The sequence below is a fragment of the Notothenia rossii genome, assembly GCF_949606895.1.
Source record: "Notothenia rossii genome assembly, chromosome: 11".
NCBI lineage: Eukaryota > Metazoa > Chordata > Actinopteri > Perciformes > Nototheniidae > Notothenia > Notothenia rossii.
Window position 1 is genome coordinate 2,152,113 of NC_136910.1, and position 25,190 is coordinate 2,177,302.

At 45.0% G+C, this 25,190-nt stretch overlaps 1 protein-coding gene across 1 annotated transcript in view; it reads left to right on the forward strand.

Annotated features, from left to right (window-relative positions):
• Nucleotides 1-25,190, forward strand: part of LOC307024827 (transcription factor Atoh1-like) — a 65,092-nt gene that overhangs the window by 33,139 nt on the left and 6,763 nt on the right. The window lies entirely within an intron of this gene.

A 25,190-nucleotide genomic window follows, 5' to 3' on the forward strand; every position in this document is an offset into this window, starting at 1 on the left:
GTTTACATGTTAGGCTAACAGTGCCTTGGTTAAAGAGCCTGTTGCTGTTTATTGCTTTGAATTCTTTCAAACCAATATTATCTTCTTAAACTTGTATAGTAGTCAGGAGCATCACTTTCTAATGTTTATTGATATATTTAGAGGGAGGGGATCTAAAGGAATGCTTCAAAATTCAGATTAGATAAATTTCTACCATTTTCTTAAATTCATGGTAGTTTCAGTAATCCCATGGTAACTGAGGACACAAGTTATCGAAATGACTAAAGTCATCTTTATGGCTTTCAGAAAGGACAGGAGACCGAAAGGTGACTATCAAAGGACTAGCAGCAGCAGCAGCAGCAGCATGATGATGATGATGATGATGATGATGATGATGATGATGATGATGATGTTAAATGTGTTGTTTTAGGAACATCCATTGCAAATACATGGAATTCAATAAACATTGAATAGCATATCATGCAGTTTGTCTGTGCCTTTTCCTCCGTGTTGTCCTGGTTTGCTGTGCTGCCTCCTAGTCGCCACCATGGTTTGCTGTGCTGCCTCCTAGTCGCCACCATGGTTTGCTGTGCTGCCTCCTAGTCGCCACCATGGTTTGCTGTGCTGCCTCCTAGTCGCCACCATGGTTTGCTGTGCTGCCTCCTAGTCGCCACCATGGTTTGCTGTGCTGCCTCCTAGTCGCCACCATGGTTTGCTGTGCTGCCTGGGGATGCTCAAATCGCTCCGAGAAAGGAGTACGAGTGTACTGCTTCCCCACTGACACAGAGCGGAGGAAAAAATGGCTGGCTCAAGTCAGCAGGAGCAATTTAATGACCAACAGCAAAAAAATATGTGAGGTTAGGTTATTATATAAAAACACTGCATTTGCACTTTTTCACAAAAACGAAAACTACACCATTGGGAAAGCTTAATGTTTTGTTTAATACAAAAAAGGGTCTCAGTGCAGGGTTAGGGTCTCAGTGCAGGTATTCAGGCTCCATTGAATCCCCCTCTGGTTCTTGTGCTGAAAGAGGGAGTAACAGACAGGAGAAAGGGTTATACACACCTATATAGCACACCTATTGGATGAGTAATTGCCTTGGGGAGATAAGGTGTGGTCTTTGTTCCCAACTGAAGTTACGGAACTTTATTATTTGTGAGTTTAACAAAGTATGACAAATGGCATCAGTAACAGATGTGATATGAATTTCTATAAAGTTGTCTCACATTCTTGGTCATATTTTATATACAGTATATAATGAGTATAACATGTCCAGTAAGTATAAAGTGTTTCCTAATACTGTGTATTCAACCACTATGGTATAGTGTATGGTACTATGGTATGGTATCCTAGCTTAATCTGTTATCTGTAAACGTTCCCTAAATCTACTAATTTAGGGATAATCCACTGACATCCTTTAATACACATGTTCATTTGAATCAGATGTACTGATAATATCCGCAATATAAATCTTTAAACTTCTTCTTACCTTTACAAGTCCGTCACGAACGGTCTATTATGCTGCAACTCTACAGCTCTGCTAGCCTTGGCGCTAACTTCCGGGGAACGATTGAGAGGCTCCACGATCCGCCATTGCTGTAAAAAAGTGGTCCATTGGAGTGAACGGAGATGACGTAACTCTCAGTCTATATGGCGCTGGCCAAGGGAAACCAGAGGCGGCTGGCTTCCCTTGCCTCACAATCCAATCAAATCGCATCAACATAGTGACGCGTCGTAAAACCCGGAAGTAAGCCGCGCTCGGTTTCCCTCTACAAAAAAGGAATAGGATTTCTCCATAGTAGTAAATGTAGCACTTTGAAAATATCTATATTTATATATTTGGACAGAATTATTTTCTGGTAAATGTACACGATACAGAGATGAGCTGTCATGTCCAAGAAACTTATTGTGAAAGTTTATTCTTTATGTTAGAGTTGTCATGTCCCTTTGTCTTGTGCTTTATGTCTATACCCTTAATTATTTCTTCCTCTCATTTCAGGCCTCCACGCTCCCCGCCCCTTTTCTGTCTCCTGCGTCCTTGATTATTTTCCCCGCCCTGATTGTTTCCAACTGTGTCCCCTTTACCTGTGTATATATTGTATTAGCTCCCTCCTGTTAATTGTCAGTTCGTTGTCTCACGAAGACCACGTATCGGCTTACCTCACGGACCTTTTCACGGACCTTTCACGGACCTATGCTATAGATCGCATTATAGTTTTCCTCGAAAGAGTGGTTTTGTTTTCCTTGTTTTATTACTGTGCAAATTCCAGTAAAGTCTTTATTTTGAAACGCTATCTGAGTCTGAGTTTTGAGTCGTGCAATTGAGTTCATGCCTCAGTGTTCTCCCCTTGACAGTACGAACTGACCATCAAAATGAACTCAGCCGACTCAGATCAGATTAAGAACGCTATCCGTTCTCAGGGCCAACGTCTTGGGCAACAAGAGGAGCGTATGGCCACCATGCAGCAGGGAGTGCAGGATCTAACCAGCAGCCAGGGGGAACTACAAACATCGTTGACGACCCAAGTTAATCTACTGGCAGCAGAGGTTCAGCGTGTGCTCACTCACCTGCAGGCTGTTTCTCCTCCTACGACTCCTCCGGGTCCAGCGGTGACCGGATTCGATCCCAACCGGGTTACTGAGCCGCACAGTGCTTCCATGCGTCTGGCTCCACCCGAAAGGTACTCCGGGGACTCAGAAGACTGCCGGCCGTTCATCGTGCAGTGTGAGTTACACTATCACCACCAACCGGCTGCTTTTCCCACGGACATTTCCAAAGTGGCTTTTATGATCTCTCATCTCTCCGGCCGAGCAGCAGCGTGGGCCACGGCAGAATGGTCCCGAGGCTCGCCTATCTGCGGGTCTCTGGAAAACTTCATAGACACTATGAGGAAGACCTTCGATCAAACCACGCCGGGCAGGGAAGCAGCTCGGGCTCTGATCAAGCTGCGACAACATCAGCGGAGTGTGGCTGACTACGCCATCGAGTTCCGGACTAAGGCAGCCGACAGCGGCTGGAACTCCGCTGCATTGTTTGACGCTTTCGTCAGCGGTCTCTCGGATTCTTTACAAGACCAGCTGGCGCCTCTCGATCTGCCCGCTGATTTGGACTCTGTCATATCCATGGCCTTACGTATAGACAATCGTTTGACGGAGAGAAGAAGGAATAAATCCAAGGATGCGGTTGATCCACCTCTCCAGAGGAGACGCTCGCCGCTGGATATTACTTCTTCTTGGAGGCCCCGTCACCCCTCACCACCTGCGTTCCGGACAACAGCGCCCCCTGGCTCCGTGGAGGAGCCAATGCAGTTGGGCCGCGCCAAGCTGTCGCTGGCAGAACGTCAGCGTCGATTCAAGGAAGGTCTGTGTTTCTACTGCGGGCAGCGCGGACACCCACAAGCGGCTTGTCCGGTAAAAGAGGAGGCTCACCAATGAAGAGGAGTACGTTGGTGAGCCGGATCTCTTCCTCTGACTTTCCTCCTCGCACCCTGACCCGGATCCAGGTAAAAATCAGAGACAATGTAGTTACTCATGGTGTTCTCATTGACTCAGGGGCGGACGAAAGTCTTATGGATTGGGGTTTAGTTAAAAAATGGGACATAAAAACTAAACCTCTACCCCAGCCTCTTGAAGCGAGTGCTCTCGATGGGCGGCTGTTGTTTAAAGTGACTCACCAAACGGAGCCTTTAGAAGTAAGATGTAATGATAACCACCATGAGACAATGTCTTTTCACTTATTTAACTCAGCCCAACATCCACTCATTTTGGGGTTTCCCTGGTTGAAACTTCATAACCCTCACATAGATTGGCAATCTGGGAGGGTGGAGGGGTGGGGAAAGAATTGCATTGATCTCTGTTTTAAGCAGGTAGCAGAGATTGACAGGGGATGTAACACTGGGAGTGTTAGGCAGGATACAGTCCCAAAAATATATCTTCCGGATGTACTTTCAGTTCCTTCCTGCTACCACGACCTTAGTGAAGTTTTTAGTAAGTCCAAAGCTCTGGCTCTTCCTCCTCACCGCTCCTATGACTGTGCTATTGACTTGATTGCCGGGTCTCCCATTCCTAAGGGTCGACTTTATGCAATTTCAGGACCTGAGAAAGAGGCCATGAAGGACTATATTGATGCCTCCCTCAAGACAGGGCTTATTCGTCATTCCTCATCCCCAGCAGGGGCAGGTTTTTTTTTCGTGGGCAAAAAGGATGGGTCTCTTAGGCCCTGTATCGACTACTCACCTCTCAATGACATTACGGTTAAAAACCGGTACCCCCTCCCTCTCATCTCGTCCGCTTTCGAGCAGCTTCAGGAAGCCAAGGTTTTCACCAAATTAGACCTGCGGAACGCCTATCATTTGGTCAGGATCAGGGAGGGCGATGAATGGAAGACGGGTTTTAACACCCCTTCAGGACATTATGAATACCTGGTCATGCCGTTTGGATTGTCAAACGCTCCTGCAGTCTTCCAGGCTATGATCAACGACGTGTTGAGGGAGTTTCTGAACCGTTTCGTTTTTGTTTATCTGGACGACATTCTGATCTACTCCCCTGACCTTCACACCCACAAACAACATGTCCGCCTGGTTCTACAGAAACTGCTCCAAAATAAGTTGTTTGTCAAAGCTGAAAAGTGTGAATTTCATGTGGAAACAGTCACTTTTTTGGGCTTCATCATTTCCCCAGGTCAGGTTATGATGGACCCAGAGAAGGTTAGCGCAGTAGCCTGTTGGCCTACCCCTGACTCTCGCAAAAAAGTGCAGCAGTTTTTAGGCTTTGCTAATTTTTACAGACGTTTTGTGCGGAGCTTCAGCGCTATTGCAGCCCCTCTTCATGTCCTCACGTCCCCTCAGGTGCCTTTTGTGTGGTCTCCTCAGGCTGAGGAGGCTTTTTCTCGGCTGAAAAAGATGTTCACCACTGCCCCCATATTTACCATGCCGGATCCCACTCGCCAGTTCGTGGTGGAAGTGGATGCCTCCAACGAGGGGGTGGGAGCGGTCCTCTCCCAGCAACAACAGAAGGACAACAAACTTCACGCCTGCGCCTTCCTGTCCAGGAAGCTCTCCCCGGCAGAGAGAAATTATGACGTGGGAAACCGTGAGTTGCTGGCCGTGAAGTTAGCGTTGGAAGAGTGGAGGCATTGGTTGGAGGGAGCCGAGCATCCTTTTGTGGTCTGGACCGATCACAAGAACCTGGAGTACATCAGAAAGGCCAAAAGACTGAACTCCCGCCAGGCTAGGTGGACCTTGTTTTTCAACCGTTTTGACTTTGTTCTTTCCTACAGGCCGGGGTCTCAGAATGTCAAGCCTGACGCTCTGTCCCGTCTGTTTGACCCTGTGCCTGCAGCCAAGGAGCCGGAACCCATCATCCCATTGAACCGGGTGGTAGGAGCGCTGACTTGGCCAGTAGAGAAAGAGGTAATACGTGCCAATGCTGGAGCTCCTGCACCAAGGGGTTGCCCGCCTAACCGGATTTTTGTTCAGGAGGCCGAGCGACCACAGGTGATCCACTGGGCTCACACTTCGCTGCTCACCTGTCACCCCGGAGTCAAGAGAACTATGTTCATTGTTAAACAACGTTTCTGGTGGACATCCATGGAGAAGGAGGTGAAGGAGTATGTGGAGGCGTGCCCTATCTGCGCTCGAAACAAGACCTCTTCCAGGTCGCGAATAGGACTATTACAACCACTCCCTATTCCCAACAGGCCCTGGTCAGAGATCTCCATGGACTTCGTCACTGGCCTGCCCCTCTCTAGAGGTAAAACCACAGTTCTCACGGTAGTGGACAGATTTTCCAAAATGACACATTTCATTGCTCTGCCAAAGATGCCCTCAGCTAAGGAAACGGCGGAGGTCATGATGCAGAATGTGTTTCGGCTTCATGGTTTCCCTAAGGATATTGTCTCCGACCGGGGCCCCCAGTTTGTGTCACGCTTCTGGAAGGAGTTCTGCAGCCTCATCGGTGCCACGGTCAGTCTCTCGTCTGGATATCATCCGGAGTCTAACGGCCAGACAGAGCGCCTAAATCAAGTACTGGAGACCTGCCTGCGCTGCCTGGTGTCCCAGAATCCATCCTCCTGGAGCGAGCACCTCACCTGGGTTGAGTATGCACACAACATCCTCCCTACTTCTGCCACGGGCCTGTCCCCGTTTCACTGTGTTTATGGCTACCAGCCGCCACTGTTCCCAGCCACGGAGAGGGAGGTCACGGTCCCGTCTGCCCACGCTCTGGTCAGGCGTTGTCGGCGCGTGTGGGCTGCGGCTAGGAAGATACTCTGCAGGAATTCTCAACTGGTTAAAAGAGCAGCAGACCGAAAACGCCGACCAGCCCCTGTATACCAGCCAGGCCAAAAAGTCTGGCTCTCTACACGAGACCTTCCCCTCCACGTACTCTCCCGAAAACTGGCTCCCCGGTTTGTGGGTCCTTTTCCCATCACCAAGGTCATAAACCCAGTCTCAGTGAGACTACGGCTTCCCAGGGCCATGAAGGTACATCCCACCTTCCATGTAGGGAAATTAAAACCATTGAAGGAGAGCGCTATGGTTCCCACCGTCAAACCCCCCCCGCCCCCCCGGATGATCGATGGAGGTCCGGTTTACACGGTCAAGTCACTATTGGCTAGTCGGAAAAGGGGTAGAGGGCGACAGTTACTGGTTGACTGGAAGGGTTATGGTCCTGAGGAGCGGCAATGGATTCCTTCCCGCTTCATCGTGGACAAAAGCCTCATTGAGGATTTTGACCGCCTCAACTCAGAGGAGCCTGGGCCGTCAGGAGCCGTCCCTAGAAGGGGGGGTACTGTCATGTCCAAGAAACTTATTGTGAAAGTTTATTCTTTATGTTAGAGTTGTCATGTCCCTTTGTCTTGTGCTTTATGTCTATACCCTTAATTATTTCTTCCTCTCATTTCAGGCCTCCACGCTCCCCGCCCCTTTTCTGTCTCCTGCGTCCTTGATTATTTTCCCCGCCCTGATTGTTTCCAACTGTGTCCCCTTTACCTGTGTATATATTGTGTTAGCTCCCTCCTGTTAATTGTCAGTTCGTTGTCTCTCGAAGACCACGTATCGGCTTACCTCACGGACCTTTTCACGGACCTTTCACGGACCTATGCTATAGATCGCATTATAGTTTTCCTCGAAAGAGTGGTTTTGTTTTCCTTGTTTTATTACTGTGCAAATTCCAGTAAAGTCTTTATTTTGAAACGCTATCTGAGTCTGAGTTTTGAGTCGTGCAATTGAGTTCATGCCTCAGTGTTCTCCCCTTGACATGAGCTGTGGCTGAGGACAACATGTTTGTCTTCATGATGGCTATAATCGATGACCATTTTTGATTCACTTCAAACTGAATTTCATGAAATGAGCTGTTTTAGTGTGTGTGTGTGTGTGTGTGTGTGTGTGTGTGTGTGTGTGTGTGTGTGTGTGTGTGTGTGTGTGTGTGTGTGTGTGTGTGTGTGTGTGTGTGTGTGTGTGTGTGTGTGTGTGTGTGTGTGTGTGTGTGTGTGTGTGTGTGTGTGTGTGTGTGTGTGTGTGTGTGTGTGTGTGTGTGTGTGTGTGGACTCCAGGAAGAATAGCCAGTGCTAATTGGGATAATAAATAATAAGAAGTTGAATGAACGCAGATAATTATGAAACGTATCGTTGCACGTCTATGTAAATGCTGACTGAGAGGAAAACACAGAATGAAAAAAAATTGCACAAAAAAAAAAATGTCTTCTGAAAAGGTTCGTCTTTGAAGCATCACGACTCAGACTTTGTCCAAGACGGGACTTGAATAGTGTATGCACTGCCATTTCCCCACATAAACATAACAGTCTACAATGAAACGGTTGTCTCCTCCTGTGCGCTCCACTTCCTACTTGGCGCACCGGTAACTTTCTCGTGCGCACGGAAAATAATTTTGTGCGAACAAGATACTTTTCTTTTTTTTTCATTAACCTTTAGAGCTCCCTACAAATCAAAAACTGACACCATTCATTATAAAATCTATTGTATTGGATTTGCGACATGAAGAGAGACCAACAAGTCCAAACTAAATCCTGGCTGAGCACCAGCAGCAGCAGCAGCAGCAGTTCCCTCCTGAGATTTCAACACTTTCTGAAGAGGCCAGTTTTAACCGGTTAAGCAATGCAGGCAAGGCATGCAGCTGTAACACAAATGTTCTAATGATCATTGAAAATACATCATTTGGAATATTTTAACAGATAAAAGTGTGTGTGTGTGTGTGTGTGTGTGTGTGTGTGTGTGTGTGTGTGTGTGTGTGTGTGTGTGTGTGTGTGTGTGTGTGTGTGTGTGTGTGTGTGTGTGTGTGTGTGTGTGTGTGTGTGTGTGTGTGTGTGTGTGTGTGGGTGGGTGTGTGTGTGTGTGTGTGGGCATGATCAAACTATCCACAAACATTTCCAACAATTTTTTAACATCAAATCCTACATTTTACAACTCAGCTCATTGTAGCCGGTCAAACTGTGCATTATTTATAATAATATTACCTTTTAAATCTCTAAGCTAGTATGTAAAGAGCTTTGAGGGGTCGAAAACACCTGATAAAGAGATATATATCTAAATACGGTTTATTTAGCACGTAGCTGTCCATGGTGCTGAAAGGTAGCTGTCCATGGTGACTTCCAGCAGGAGTTTCAAGTCTGATGAAATGTGGTGTTGTGAGGTCCCTTATATACTGTCAGATACTCTCCTCACCTGACCTCCTGTTCTCAACTGAACACATCTATTAAGACATGTCCTAATGTGAAAGGCCTAAGGGGCTGTAACGCCTTCTTCATACAAAATAATTATGATACAATGATGTGATAAACAGATAAACAGAAAGTCTGTTGTGCTTGGGAATGCTGTATTTTCCTGTAGACACTTGCCTGAATGACCTAAGCTGCCAGACAGGAAAAGCACATGTTTTAAAAAGGTGAATTAGTCATATCAAACCAACGGCTTAAAAAAAAATAGGGGATAGCATTGGACCTCTCTTACTAGTTGTATTTAAAGTCATCAGTTGCTTAAACTAAGTCATGTTTATATTTTGGCTTGAAAGTTTGGTATCCATCCATAATTCCTTCTTCATAATATGTTTTGTTTTCTATAACTGCATATCTCTCTCTTCTAGTGTTTATAAGCATACTTTTAAGAGAAATAAAATCTAGTCATTGTTTAGAGAAATTTAACAGAAAAGATGTGAACTGCGGGCATGATCAAACTATCCACCAGAACGTTTACAGTGCAAAATAACATAATACTTGGACCTATGGCAAAGAAAGGACTGTCAATCTTTGCACGACCCACAAGACTGTTCTTGTTGTAACAGTCAGGCTGGAGACAGGTTTGTTTCTGCTGTAAAGTGGGGAGTTTTATAGGGGGGGGGGGGGCTATGGTAGAGGTCGGTTCTTTGTGTACATTATGCATGCTAACACTTAGAGCTAACCTGTACTGGAGAGAGCACATGTGTGAAGAAGCAAGAAACACAAAAAATGAACTCACCTTGTGGTATAACCGGCAAGAGTGAAAAAGAGTTTGAACTACTGTTTTCAGAAATAATCCTTCATGTGGTGTATCATAGAATATCCCGCATGAGCTGGCATAAGCTTTATACCCAGAAATAGCACTTTGGAAACAGGAAGTGAAATAGAGGGATATGAGGCATGGCTCGAATGGGGGATCTGTTTGGTATTTTGAGCAAAACACTTCATAGACATGTTTTTTATATATGTTTATATATCTGAGACCTATGCTATTGCCAAAAATAGCACGATAGGTGACCTTTAAAGTCTTATTTAAATCCATCCTATTTTTATGTTTAAGGTGTTTGGCTGCAGCTATTCTATGCTGCAGAGTACTGTGTTGTCTTTATTTCAAAGAAGGCCTGCCTACAAATGCTAGTGTATTTTGTTATTTTCCTTTGTTATAAAAGGTACAAATGTTTGTGGTTATTTAATAAATGCATCAAAGCATAGTTTTTGTATGAAGCAGCAGCTGGCCCCAGGCTCTGGAACACTCTGCCCCTCCACGTGAGGTCGGCCCAGACACTAGGGTTTTTTTTAAATCCTCACTAAAGACTCACTTCTTCTCCCTGGCCTTCTAGTCAGAGCGGAGTATGACTCCTGACTATTCCCTGTGTTTTTGTTTTTTAGATTTCTGTTGTGGTTACTCTCTATGTTAGAGGCAGAGCTGGAGTATGACGGGGGATCAACACCAATCTCCCGGGGGGGGGTCACTGAGGTCAGGGCCGGCCCTAGACTTTTGGGGGCCCTAAGCGAGCTTTGGCTTGGGGGCCCCCTCACTCTAGCGCGTCCCCACAACACACAACACGGAACCAACTTTTGTCTTATGATGTTAGCATAAGCACACATATTGTATAAATAAGCATATAAACACTGTGGACCTAACATCCTCTAAGGGGGTCCTCACCTCCTCTAGGGGGGTCCGGGGGCATGCTCCCCCGGGGAGATTTTTTTTTAAATATTGAAGTTAAAAGCATCAATCTGGTGCATTTTGAGAGACAATTAAGAGATCTATGGATAAATATCTCAACACCCATATGAAACAGAACTGTAAACAGATTTTTCTTTATGGATATTTTACAAATCACTTAAACTGTATTCTTGTTTTGACATATAGTATTTCATAACTGTTTTTCATTTATTCTCTCTGGCTTTCCATCTCATAATGTTCACATAGAAACTAGCTGTCAATAGGAATATCATTCAGAAGAATTATAATTTCTTGCAAAAATCTGTCACAAAAAGAGGTTGCACATTTAAATGCAGGTGTTGTTATGGCAACGTCAGTGGCCAAACAGCCACATTTACTGCTGCAAATACGTTCAAACATGCTGTCGATACTAAAGCAGTGGCAACTATGCCACCATTTCAGCTGACTTTTTCTCAGAAATACTGTCACATAACATCCATATATTTCAGTGCTAGGTTGATGCTTAGCTAAGCTAACTGTGAAACACTTTAACTGACAGGACTCAGGATCAACTGTGTACTGTAAGGTAGCTTCTAGCTTCATGTCGAACAGTAAGTCAACATTTCCCAGAGAGCTTTCTTTGAAATCACCAGGTAACGCTAAAAAACATTACATTTAGATTATATGACTAAGTGTTTATTTAATATATCTGGCTAGCTATAGCTACTTGCTAACGGTTTAGCTTACCCCCGCGATTCAAAGTAACGTCAACGTAGCTGTAATTTATGCTTTGCTTACATGTTCGCATAACTTGGAAGTTTACTGACATTTACATACCTTGTTTACCTGGCTCAAGTGATTGCTCTGGGGTTGTTGTGTGAGCCACCACTTGAGAATTGTCGTATTTTTTAAGAAAATGTTTTCTTATGTCCATCTTCAAAAACTCTGAGTCCGACTGACAGTTTATTTTAAACATTGTCACAGCTCACGTGATAGGTACCTGTCAGCCAATAACACAGATGTTTATTTCCATTCAACTCTCTGGTTGGTCTGGTGTCTTGCCTCTGTTGCATTCACTGAACACGGGAAATTACAATCCTGCCGTCCTCTCTTGTGTCATGATGAGGTTCAGGTAAAGCACGGTTAATGTATTATATTATTGACTCAATAATATAATACATTACTTTGAGAGTAGGCAATCTAGGCATATTAACAAAATTAATTAAACATACTTATCACGGCGACGGTGTACTGAGATTTATTTATTTTTTAAATTAAAAATAAAAAAAAATAAAAAATGTTGCTAGGGGGCCCCTTAGTGGCTGCGGGGCCCTAAGCGGCCGCTTATGTCGCTTAATGGGTCGGGCCGGCTCTGACTGAGGTCGTCAAACAACTTCACAGTGGCAAAGCCACGGGGGTGGATGACATCCGCCCAGAAATGCTGAAGGCTCTGGGTGTTGAGGGACTGTCATGGTTGACACGTCTCATCAACGTTGTGTGGAAGTCGGAAACAGTACCGAAGGAGTGGCAGACCGGGGGGTTGGTTCCCCTTTTCAAAAAGGGGGATCAGAGGGTGTGTGCCAATTACAGAGGCATCACACTACTCAGCCTCCCCGGGAAAGTTTACTCTGAGGTACTCGAAAGGAGGGTCAGGCCGATTGTCGAACCTCAGATTGAGGAGGAACAATGCGGATTCCGTCCTGGTCGTGGAACGACGGATCAGCTTTTTACTCTCGCAAGGATCCTGGAGGGGGCTTGGGAGTACGCTTATCCAGTCTACATGTGTTTTGTGGACTTGGAGAAGGCGTATGACCGAGTTCCCAGGGAGTTACTGTGGGAGGTGCTGCAGGAGTATGGGGCAGGGTAGGATTTTCACGACGGCCATGACGGCCATGGCCGTCGTAGCCCCTCGGTCTGGCCGTTATGCCCCACAAATAATTGTACGTCCTACGGCCACCTTGGCCTGTGTGCCCCTCACACTGTTAAAATCTCGAAGTTGCTTTAAAAGCCTCAGAACAGTGTTTTCTGAACTGCATTATGCTGCGTTCACAACGGACGCGATGCGAATATTCTCATCCCTCTAACCGCTGGAGTTTCACCGCGGCTGTCAGCTGTTTACTCCTGTCATTCAAACAGGACGCGCTGGAGAGGGGGCGGGGCTTATTTCAATGTAAATACTGTGGTGGAAACTACGACAAAATGAACCTATTTTACCGTGATTTAATTGTAATACACGTTTCAAAATGATGCTGAAGTAACTACATACCGATACCGGTTAGTAAGAACCATGAATAAATGCTTTGACAAGTCTGCAGACAGACGGCAGGCGAAAAACCTTTTAAAATGCGTGTTTTCTGAATGGATCAATCAGGCTAAACTAACCTGTCGCTGCTCCGTCCACGCTCACAACAACATCCTAAAGACAGAATTAAAGCAGCGATTGTATTCGTCATGACAGTCTGTGGTTTGTACATGTTTAACTTTTGTCCAGTTTCTGACCAGAGCTGTGAGGAGTTGATTAAAGACACACACACACACACACACACACACACACACACACACACACACACACACACACACACACACACACACACACACACACACACACACACACTGCTGAATGATGTATGTGCAGAGTTTGACCCTTGAAGGCTGTTTCTTCTGCTCTGAAATTGGATATATTTGTTACATATTCATATAATTTTAGATTTTTGGATTTGATTTGTGAATGGGAGAAGTAGTAGATGGAAAACATACCAAACACTAATTATTCAAAGTAAAGTATTTTATTTTATATACGGTAATACTAAGGAGGCATAGGCCTATATGATAATATAATGTTTGACATTATTGATATTAAAACAGTGATTTGTTTTCCATTTCATTCCTCTGTTTTTCTTATCAAAAGTGAAGTTATTTATTTGTAAGCTCCAAATCCAAATGTTTCCCTCAATGGCCTTTGTGCCCTGGCATGTGGCCTTTGCGCCCTGCAAAAATGTGTGACACCAAAGGCCAAATGGCCTTGCCCCTAAAATGACGAAATTCCAAGCCTGGTATGGGGTGAGGGGGTCTCTACTCAGGGCCATCCAATCTCTGTACTCCCAAAGCGAGAGCTGTGTCCAGGTCCTCGGCAGTAAGTCGGACCCATTTCCGGTGAGGGTTGGCCTCCTCCTCATCCTGTTTGTAATATACATGGATGGGATTTGGAGGCGTAGTCGTGGGGGGAGGGGGTCTGCAGTTCGGTGGACTAAGGATTGCACCACTGCTTTTTGCAGATGATGTGGTTCTGATGGCTTCATCGGTCTGCGACCTTCAGCACTCACTGGATCGGTTCACCACCGAGTGTGAAGCGGCTGGGATGAGGATCAGCACCTCCAAATCTGAGGCCATGGTTCTCAGCAGGAAACCGATGGACTGTCCACTCCAAGTAGGGAATGAGTCCTCATCCCACTCCAAGTAGGGAATGAGTCCTCATCCCACTCCAAGTAGGGAATGAGTCCTCATCCCACTCCAAGTAGGGAATGAGTTCTCATCCTAGTGGTTCTCTTTTTCTGTCATTCCCCACTTTGAACAGGTGGGCCTTTTCAAGCCCCACCTGTTCCTCATCGCTCCACTAAAATGGTAGGCCAAGCTTAACATTTTCCAATGTATCGTTCTATAACAGGGGTCTCCAACCCTTTTTAGGATGAGAGCTATTGAATGGTGGGACCCTGTATCTCCAATCAGATGGTAGCAGTTCATATTCACTGTTCAGAGCATGGTTTGGGTCAGAGATGATGTTGTTGGACAGCCTCACTAGGTTGTTATGCTAGGCTGAATCATAGAGTCTCTGACAGGTGGACCAACAATCTTTGAGCAATCTTTTGATTTTAAAGCTGCTGACAAACATTTGTACCAGTACTGCAGAACAGACAAGATCACAGTATGCAATGAAATGGTTGTCTCCTCCTGTGCGCTCCACTTCCTACTTGGCGCACCGGTAACTTTCTTGTGCGCACGGAAAATAATTTTGTGCGAACAAGATACTTTTCTTTTTTTTCATTAACCTTTAGAGCTCCCTACAAATCAAAAACTGACACCATTCATTATAAAATCTATTGTATTGGATTTGCGACATGAAGAGAGACCAACAAGTCCAAACTAAATCCTGGCTGAGCACCAGCAGCAGCAGCAGCAGCAGTTCCCTCCTGAGATTTCAACACTTTCTGAAGAGGCCAGTTTTAGCCGGTTAAGCAATGCAGGCGAGGCATGCAGCTGAAACACAAATGTTCTAATGATCATTGAAAATACATCATTTTGAATATTTTAACAGATAAAAGTGTAGGTCTTTGCAGAATAGAAAACTACTATGCATGCAGCCGTAACACAACACACTGTTATTTGCTCTTTTCTTCTCCATAACACACACACACACACGCACGCACGCACGCACGCACGCACACACACACGCACGCACGCAGAGTTTGTGTGTGTGTGTGTGTGTGTGTGTGTGTGTGTGTGTGTGTGTGTGTGTGTGTGTGTGTGTGTGTGTGTGTGTGTGTGTGTGTGTGGACTCCAGGAAGAATAGCCAGTGCTAATTGGGATAATAAATAATAAGAAGTTGAATGAACGCAGATAATTATGAAACGTATCGTTGCACGTCTATGTAAATGCTGACTGAGAGGAAAACACAGAATGAAAAAAAATTGCACAAAAAAAAAAATGTCTTCTGAAAAGGTTCGTCTTTGAAGCATCACGACTCAGACTTTGTCCAAGACGGGACTTGAATAGTGTATGCACTGCCATTTCCCCACATAAACATAACAGTCTACAATGAAACGGTTGTCTCCTCCTGTGCGCTCCACTTCCTACTTGGCGCACCGGTAACTTTCTCGTGCGCACGGAAAATAATTTTGTGCGAACAAGATACTTTTCTTTTTTTTCATTAACCTTTAGAGCTCCCTACAAATCAAAAACTGACACCATTCATTATAACATCTATTGTATTTGATTTGCGACATGAAGAGAGACCAACAAGTCCAAACTAAATCCTGGCTGAGCACCAGCAGCAGCAGCAGCAGCAGTTCCCTCCTGAGATTTCAACACTTTCTGAAGAGGCCAGTTTTAACCGGTTAAGCAATGCAGGCAAGGCATGCAGCTGTAACACAAATGTTCTAATGATCATTGAAAATACATCATTTGGAATATTTTAACAGATAAAAGTGTGTGTGTGTGTGTGTGTGTGTGTGTGTGTGTGTGTGTGTGTGTGTGTGTGTGTGTGTGTGTGTGTGTGTGTGTGTGTGTGTGTGTGTGGGTGTGGGTGTGGGTGTGGGTGTGTGTGTGTGTGGGCATGATCAAACTATCCACAAACATTTCCAACAATTTTTTAACATCAAATCCTACATTTTACAACTCAGCTCATTGTAGCCGGTCAAACTGTGCATTATTTATAATAATATTACCTTTTAAATCTCTAAGCTAGTATGTAAAGAGCTTTGAGGGGTCGAAAACACCTGATAAAGAGATATATATCTAAATACGGTTTATTTAGCACGTAGCTGTCCATGGTGCTGAAAGGTAGCTGTCCATGGTGACTTCCAGCAGGAGTTTCAAGTCTGATGAAATGTGGTGTTGTGAGGTCCCTTATATACTGTCAGATACTCTCCTCACCTGACCTCCTGTTCTCAACTGAACACATCTATTAAGACATGTCCTAATGTGAAAGGCCTAAGGGGCTGTAACGCCTTCTTCATACAAAAATTATTATGATACAATGATGTGATAAACAGATAAACAGAAAGTCTGTTGTGCTTGGGAATGCTGTATTTTCCTGTAGACACTTGCCTGAATGACCTAAGCTGCCAGACAGGAAAAGCACATGTTTTAAAAAGGTGAATTAGTCATATCAAACCAACGGCTTAAAAAAAAATAGGGGATAGCATTGGACCTCTCTTACTAGTTGTATTTAAAGTCATCAGTTGCTTAAACTAAGTCATGTTTATATTTTGGCTTGAAAGTTTGGTATCCATCCATAATTCCTTCTTCATAATATGTTTTGTTTTCTATAACTGCATATCTCTCTCTTCTAGTGTTTATAAGCATACTTTTAAGAGAAATAAAATCTAGTCATTGTTAAGAGAAATTTAACAGAAAAGATGTGAACTGCGGGCATGATCAAACTATCCACCAGAACGTTTACAGTGCAAAATAACATAATACTTGGACCTATGGCAAAGAAAGGACTGTCAATCTTTGCACGACCCACAAGACTGTTCTTGTTGTAACAGTCAGGCTGGAGACAGGTTTGTTTCTGCTGTAAAGTGGGGAGTTTTATAGGGGGGGGGGGGGCTATGGTAGAGGTCGGCTCTTTGTGTACATTATGCATGCTAACACTTAGAGCTAACCTGTACTGGAGAGAGCACATGTGTGAAGAAGCAAGAAACACAAAAAATGAACTCACCTTGTGGTATAACCGGCAAGAGTGAAAAAGAGTTTGACCTACTGTTTTCAGAAATAATCCTTGATGTGGTGTATCATAGAATATCCCGCATGAGCTGGCATAAGCTTTATACCCAGAAATAGCACTTTGGAAACAGGAAGTGAAATAGAGGGATATGAGGCATGGCTCGAATGGGGGATCTGTTTGGTATTTTGAGCAAAACACTTCATAGACATGTTTTTTATATATGTTTATATATCTGAGACCTATGCTATTGCCAAAAATAGCATGATAGGTGACCTTTAAAGTCTTATTTAAATACATCCTATTTTTATGTTTAAGGTGTTTGGCTGCAGCTATTCTATGCTGCAGAGTACTGTGTTGTCTTTATTTCAAAGAAGGCCTGCCTACAAATGCTAGTGTATTTTGTTATTTTCCTTTGTTATAAAAGGTACAAATGTTTGTGGTTATTTAATAAATGCATCAAAGCATAGTTTTTGTATGAAGCAGCAGCTGGCCCCAGGCTCTGGAACACTCTGCCCCTCCACGTGAGGTCGGCCCAGACACTAGGGGTTTTTAAATCCTCACTAAAGACTCACTTCTTCTCCCTGGCCTTCTAGTCAGAGCGGAGTATGACTCCTGACTATTCCCTGTGTTTTTGTTTTTTAGATTTCTGTTGTGGTTACTCTCTATGTTAGAGGCAGAGCTGGAGTATGACGGGGGATCGACACCAATCTCCCGGGGGGGGGGGTCACTGAGGTCGTCAAACAACTCCACAGTGGCAAAGCCACGGGGGTGGATGAGATCCGCCCAGAAATGCTGAAGGCTCTGGGTGTTGAGGGACTGTCATGGTTGACACGTCTCATCAACGTTGTGTGGAAGTCGGAAACAGTACCGAAGGAGTGGCAGACCGGGGGGTTGGTTCCCCTTTTTAAAAAGGGGGATCAGAGGGTGTGTGCCAATTACAGAGGCATCACACTACTCAGCCTCCCCGGGAAAGTTTACTCTAAGGTACTCGAAAGGAGGGTCAGGCCGATTGTCGAACCTCAGATTGAGGAGGAACAATGCGGATTCCGTCCTGGTCGTGGAACGACGGATCAGCTTTTTACTCTCGCAAGGATCCTGGAGGGGGCTTGGGAGTACGCTTATCCAGTCTACATGTGTTTTGTAGACTTGGAGAAGGGTTATGACCGGGTTCCCAGGGAGTCACTGTGGGAGGTGCTGCAGGAGTATGGGGCAGGGTAGGATTTTCACGGCCGTCATAGCCCCTCGGTCTGGCCGTTATGCCCCACAAATAATTGTACATCCTACGGCCACCTTGGCCTGTGTGCCCCTCACACTGTTAAAATCTCGAAGTTGCTTTAAAAGCGTCAGAACAGTGTTTTCTGAACTGCATTATGCTGCGTTCACAACGGACGCGATGCGAATATTCTCATCCCTCTAACCGCTGGAGTTTCACCGCGGCTGTCAGCTGTTTACTCCTGTCATTCAAACAGGACGCGCTGGAGAGGGGGCGGGGCTTATTTCAATGTAAATACTGTGGTGGAAACTACGACAAAATGAACCTATTTTGATTCAATTGTAATACACGTTTCAAAATGATGCTGAAGTAACTACATACTGATACCGGTTAGTAAAAAAAATGAATTAATGCTTTGACAAGTCTGCAGACAGACGGCAGGCGAAAAACCTTTTAAAATGCGTGTTTTCTGAATGGATCAATCAGGCTAAACTAACCTGTCGCTGCTCCGTCCACACTCACAACAACGTCCTAAAGACAGAATTAAAGCAGCGATTGTATTCGCCATGACAGTCTGTGGTTTGTACATGTTTAACTTTTGTCCAGTTTCTGACCAGAGCTGTGAGGAGTTGATTAAAGACACACACACACACACACACACACACACACACACACACACACACACACACACACACACACACACACACACACACACACACACACTGCTGAATGATGTATGTGCAGAGTTTGACCCTTGAAGGCTGTTTCTTCTGCTCTGAAATTGGATATATTTGTTACATATTCATATAATTTTAGTTTTTTGGATTTGATTTGTGAATGGGAGAAGTAGTAGATGGAAAACATACCAAACACTAATTATTCAAAGTAAAGTATTTTATTTTATATACGGTAATACTAAGGAGGCATAGGCCTATATGATAATATAATGTTTGACATTATTGATATTAAAACAGTGATTTGTTTTCCATTTCATTCGTCTGTTTTTCTTATCAAAAAGTGAAGTTATTTATTTGTAAGCTCCAAATCCAAATGTTTCCCTCAATGGCCTTTGCGCCCTGCAAAAATGTGTGACACCAAAGGCCAAATGGCCTTGCCCCTAAAATGACGAAATTCCAAGCCTGGTATGGGGTGAGGGGGTCTCTACTCAGGGCCATCCAATCTCTGTACTCCCAAAGCGAGAGCTGTGTCCAGGTCCTCGGCAGTAAGTCGGACCCATTTCCGGTGAGGGTTGGCCTCCTCCTCATCCTGTTTGTAATATACATGGATGGGATTTGGAGGCGTAGTCGTGGGGGGAGGGGGTCTGCAGTTCGGTGGACTAAGGATTGCACCACTGCTTTTTGCAGATGATGTGGTTCTGATGGCTTCATCGGTCTGCAACCTTCAGCACTCACTGGAGAAGCGGCTGGGATGAGGATCAGCACCTCCAAATCTGAGGCCATGGTTCTCAGCAGGAAACCGATGGACTGTCCACTCCAAGTAGGGAATGAGTTCTCATCCCACTCCAAGTAGGGAATGAGTCCTCATCCCACTCCAAGTAGGGAATGAGTTCTCATCCCACTCCAAGTAGGGAATGAGTTCTCATCCCACTCCAAGTAGGGAATGAGTCCTCATCCCACTCCAAGTAGGGAATGAGTCCTCATCCTAGTGGTTCTCTTTTTCTGTCATTCCCCACTTTGAACATGTGGGCCTTTTCAAGCCCCACCTGTTCCTCATCGCTCCACTAAAATGGTAGGCCAAGCTTAACATTTTCAAATGTATCGTTCTATAACAGGGGTCTCCAACCCTTTTTAGGATGAGAGCTATTGAATGGTGGGACCCTGTATCTCCAATCAGATGGTAGCAGTTCATATTCACTGTTCAGAGCATGGTTTGGGTCAGAGATGATGTTGTTGGACAGCCTCACTAGGTTGTTATGCTAGGCTGAATCATAGAGTCTCTGACAGGTGGACCAACAATCTTTGAGCAATCTTTTGATTTTAAAGCTGCTGACAAACATTTGTACCAGTACTGCAGAACAGACAAGATCACAGTATGCAATGAAACGGTTGTCTCCTCCTGTGCGCTCCACTTCCTACTTGGCGCACCGGTAACTTTCTCGTGCGCACGGAAAATAATTTTGTGCGAACAAGATACTTTTCTTTTTTTTCATTAACCTTTAGAGCTCCCTACAAATCAAAAACTGACACCATTCATTATAAAATCTATTGTATTGGATTTGCGACATGAAGAGAGACCAACAAGTCCAAACTAAATCCTGGCTGAGCACCAGCAGCAGCAGCAGCAGCAGTTCCCTCCTGAGATTTCAACACTTTCTGAAGAGGCCAGTTTTAGCCGGTTAAGCAATGCAGGCGAGGCATGCAGCTGTAACACAAATGTTCTAATGATCATTGAAAATTCATCATTTTGAATATTTTAACAGATAAAAGTGTAGGTCTTTGCAGAATAGAAAACTACTATGCATGCAGCCGTAACACAACACACTGTTATTTGCTCTTTTCTTCTCCATAACACACACACACACACACGCACGCACGCACGCACGCACGCACGCACGCACGCACGCATGCACACACACACACGCACACACACACGCACACACACACGCACACACACACACACACACACACACACACACACACACACACACACACACACACACACACACACACACACACACACACACACACACACACGGTTAGGACGTTCATCGACAGAATGTTCCCTCAACTCTAGCCCCAATTTCTACCCCAAGACAAAATGCATAATCAAATCTGATACAGCAAGAGAGTTTGTGTGTGTGTGTGTGTGTGTGTGTGTGTGTGTGTGTGTGTGTGTGTGTGTGTGTGTGTGTGTGTGTGTGTGTGTGTGTGTGTGTGTGTGTGTGTGTGTGTGTGTGTGTGTGTGTGTGTGTGTGTGTGTGTGTGTGTGTGTGTGTGTGTGTGTGTGTGTGTGTGTGTGTGTGTGTGTGTGTGTGTGTGTGTGTGATACTGATATACACCTGAACATCAGCAGGAGAGGACTCTTTAAAGTAGAGACACTACATACTGATATACACCTGAACATCAGCAGGAGAGGACTCTTTAAAGTAGAGACACTACATACTGATATACACCTGAACATCAGCAGGAGAGGACTCTTTAAAGTAGAGACACTACATACTGATATACACCTGAACATCAGCAGGAGAGGACTCTTTAAAGTAGAGACACTACATATTGATATACACCTGAACATCAGCAGGAGAGGACTCTTTAAAGTAGAGACACTACATACTGATATACGCCTGAACATCAGCAGGAGAGAACTCTTTAAAGTAGAGACACTACATACTGATATACACCTGAACATCAGCAGGAGAGGACTCTTTAAAGTAGAGACACTACATACTGATATACACCTGAGCATCAGCAGGAGAGAACTCTTTAAAGTAGAGACACTACATACTGATATACACCTGAACATCAGCAGGAGAGAACTCTTTAAAGTAGAGACACTACATACTGATATACACCTGAACATCAGCAGGAGAGGACTCTTTAAAGTAGAGACACTACATACTGATATACACATGAACATCAGCAGGAGAGGACTCTTTAAAGTAGAGACACTAATACTGATATATAAACACCACAGGAAAGGGAAAACCCAAAATGCAGAAAAGGGTCTCTTTAGTTTATTTGTTTTCAGAGTGTGTGTTATTTGGTCTTTACATTTCAGTGTATTTTATTATTCTGACCTCCCTATATCCCTCCCTTTTTCCACTTAAAACACTTCGTAACTTTCCTCTCTCTGCGGTGTTGAGCAGGAACTAGTTTTTCCATCAGTCCATCACTGTCCTGTCTGTCCATGGGGGACAGATTCCAGCGTTGCACGTTAAATTATTGATGAAGACCCTCCCCCTCCCCTTCTTCTCCCCTGAGGCTTCAAGCTGAGGGACGCCGACAGAAAACAGAATTCTCTAAAGACTCTGCACCTCGACACACACACACACACACACACACACACACACACACACACACACACACACACACACACACACACACACACACACACACACACACACACACACACACACACACACACACACACTGCAGGTACACAAACACTGTGAATGGAAAACACACTTTACATTCCAACACAGATTCACAGACACACACTGCAGATACACGCACGGCAAGACACACTCAATGCGGTTCCTGTAGTGCCGAGAGATAGGGAGTCAGAGGCGGTGCAATGATGGTGTAAAAGGTTACTTTATTTAAGAGCTGTTGACTGGTTGCAGTCCGGGAGGAAGAGAAAGAGCCAGGAGGGCACACAATATATATAGGGAACCATAACATGTCCGTGTGGGAACAATAGCCCCAACTTGTAGTTCCTAGATTGAATTATGTCCCAGTGTATAAATAGGTGGTCACCACACAAGCCCCCGCAGAATTCAAACATGGCAAAAAATCCCCGTGTCCGAGGAGGAAGCACCACAGGGGCCGAGGAGGGTGGGGTCGCAGGTGAGGGCGGGCCATGGAACGGGCCGACGAAAGGAGGCCGCAGGAGAGGGTAGGGGCCCTAACGAGGGCGAGGGCACCCCCACCGGGGGCGGGCCGTAACGGGCCGTCGTAAGGGGGCCGCATCAGGTGTCGTGGCGAATGAAGTCTTCACCCGCCAGTCGGTGAAAGCCGGGTCACTGAGCCGCGACGGGCGTGAATAACCCGGTGGTCCCCAGCAGGAAGGAGCGCTGCCCGGCCGCAGACGAGGGCACAGCGGCGGCGGGCACGAAGTCCTCGGGAGGAAGGAACCGGGTCCCCGGGGGGCAGGAGCAGCATCCCCGGGAGAAAGGAGCCGTGGACAGGGGAGAGGCCAGACGGAGCGCCGTCCGAAGCTGCCGTCGAGGCGAACCGTGAGCCGCGATAAAAGGAGAGGCCAGGCAGGGTCCCGGAGCGCGCCACCCACGGGCCAATGAAGGCATGGGCGACGTCCGAAACCGTCAAGGCGAGACGGCGTCCAGAAGCTTACCACCCAGGCGCTGATGAGAGCGTGGGTGGCGTCCGAAATCGACGTCGATGTGATGAAAAGGCGAGAGGGTCCACACGAGGCCGACCAGACATGGTCGAACCCCCTCTCAGGCACCAGAAAAAGCTCAAAAAGGGCCGTACTGTCCACGGTCCAAAAAAGTTAGGTTATTGTGAGAGGATCCACACGAGGCCGACCAGACATGGTCGAACATCCTCTCAGGCACCAGGGAAAAAACTCAAAAGGTCGATAGCCGGTAGCCGTGGCCGTTAGCCGCTAGCTGGCAGCCATCGGTAGCTGCTAGCCGTAGCCGTTAGCCAACGAGGTTAGCTGCTAGTTATCGAAGGCTAGCGCAGCCTGGACATGCAGCCACACGACCAGAAGAAAACAGCCCCACGAGGTAGCAATCGGGTTGCTGGTCGACCCATCAGGTCGTGCATCGTCCCCCTGTTGGATGAGGAAAGGAATACACACTTTACAAACGCAGACACACATGGCAACACACTGCGGTACACACATATGGCAAGACACACTCAAACACACATTGAGGAGTAAAACATGCACTTTTCATGGCAACAAATTCACACACACACACACTTTCTGAGAAAAAAGTAAAATTTGGAGACAAAAATTATAAATCCTGTCGGTGAAAATCTGACCAAAAAGTTAAATTTCAAGAACAATTTCAAATCTGAAAAAAAGTTAAATTCTGAAAGAAAGCACCATAATGATGTAAAGTGGAGTTTAAAGTCCCAACAGTGGCATCTAGAGGTGGAAGAGTGAATTACACCTCAGCTGTTATTTCTCTGTATTAAGGAAACATTCTGCAGTTTATGAATAATGGAGAGCGTGTTGACAGGATGTCACAACATTTCATTTGACAAGCAGCAGAAGAAGAAACAGCCGCTCCATTTCCTCCACCGTCACCCCGACAACAACAGCTGTCAATCAAACCCTCTGTGCGGCATACAGTCAGTCAATAAAAATACAGAAATACTGAAAAGAATTACTGCAAAATCATCCAAAAACACACGCGACCTTACTGTAGACATCTGCAGCAAAACACACATTTATAAACCATGAAACTTCCTCAGTTAAATACTGACAGTTTGACGGTTTAAATATGCAAATGAGGGGGAAGGTTGGTGCTCATTTGCATATATCCCACAGATATGTGAACATTGGATAAAGCCAGGTTCAAAATTCTGGTTTACTGTATTCATAATACTGGAGTCAAAGGTTCTTACAGAGGCTGTCACTTTGTATGAACCCATACATCAAGAAAATACTTCCATAAAATGCATTTTCTGCATGTTTTCACAACACAACCACTATGTTAGATGCTGAGGGACACTCTGCATTGGACCTATGTTTTTTTTACTCAAGTAGGCCTAAAAGATCTGAGAACTCCGGCCGGGGACTTCGGGTGGCAGTATACGCCGTGAAGTGGACTTATTCCGGTGTGAACACGATCTGTACTTAGTGACCTCAATTTGGGAAATGTTTGCGTTGCAGCAGAATGAAAAGACAAGACATTGTACAATAACAATAAAAGAAATAAACATTCCAAAATGTAAACATCTCAAATAGAAATAAAATAGCATTAAACAAAAAGTAGAAAATATAAAAGTTGAAATACAAATTTAAGAATCAAAATATAAAAAGCAAGATATTATATATATATATATATATATATATATATATATATACATAAGTATGTAATAAATTCTAGCTTATTTTGTGTGATGGTTTTGTGTTCTTTGAGGTCATTCATTTATTTCTTGGTTTCTTTGATTGAGGTAGTTCTCTTTGTACCGGTTAGTATATTTGTTTAAAATACTTTTGCGGTCGTTTTGCGTCTTCTTTGCGTCATTTTAACTCTCTGTGAGGTCATTGTGTCCGTCTGGAGTTGAGTTGTGTCTTTGAGGGACATTTCGTTCCCTGCGAGCCTGAACTCTTTGTTCTTCTTCGCCTTTTCAACTACATCTCATAACAATTCATATTTCGCAGCTGGAGTTCACACACACACACACACACACACACACACACACACACACACACGCACACGCACACACACACACACACACACACACACACACACACACACACACACACACACACACAC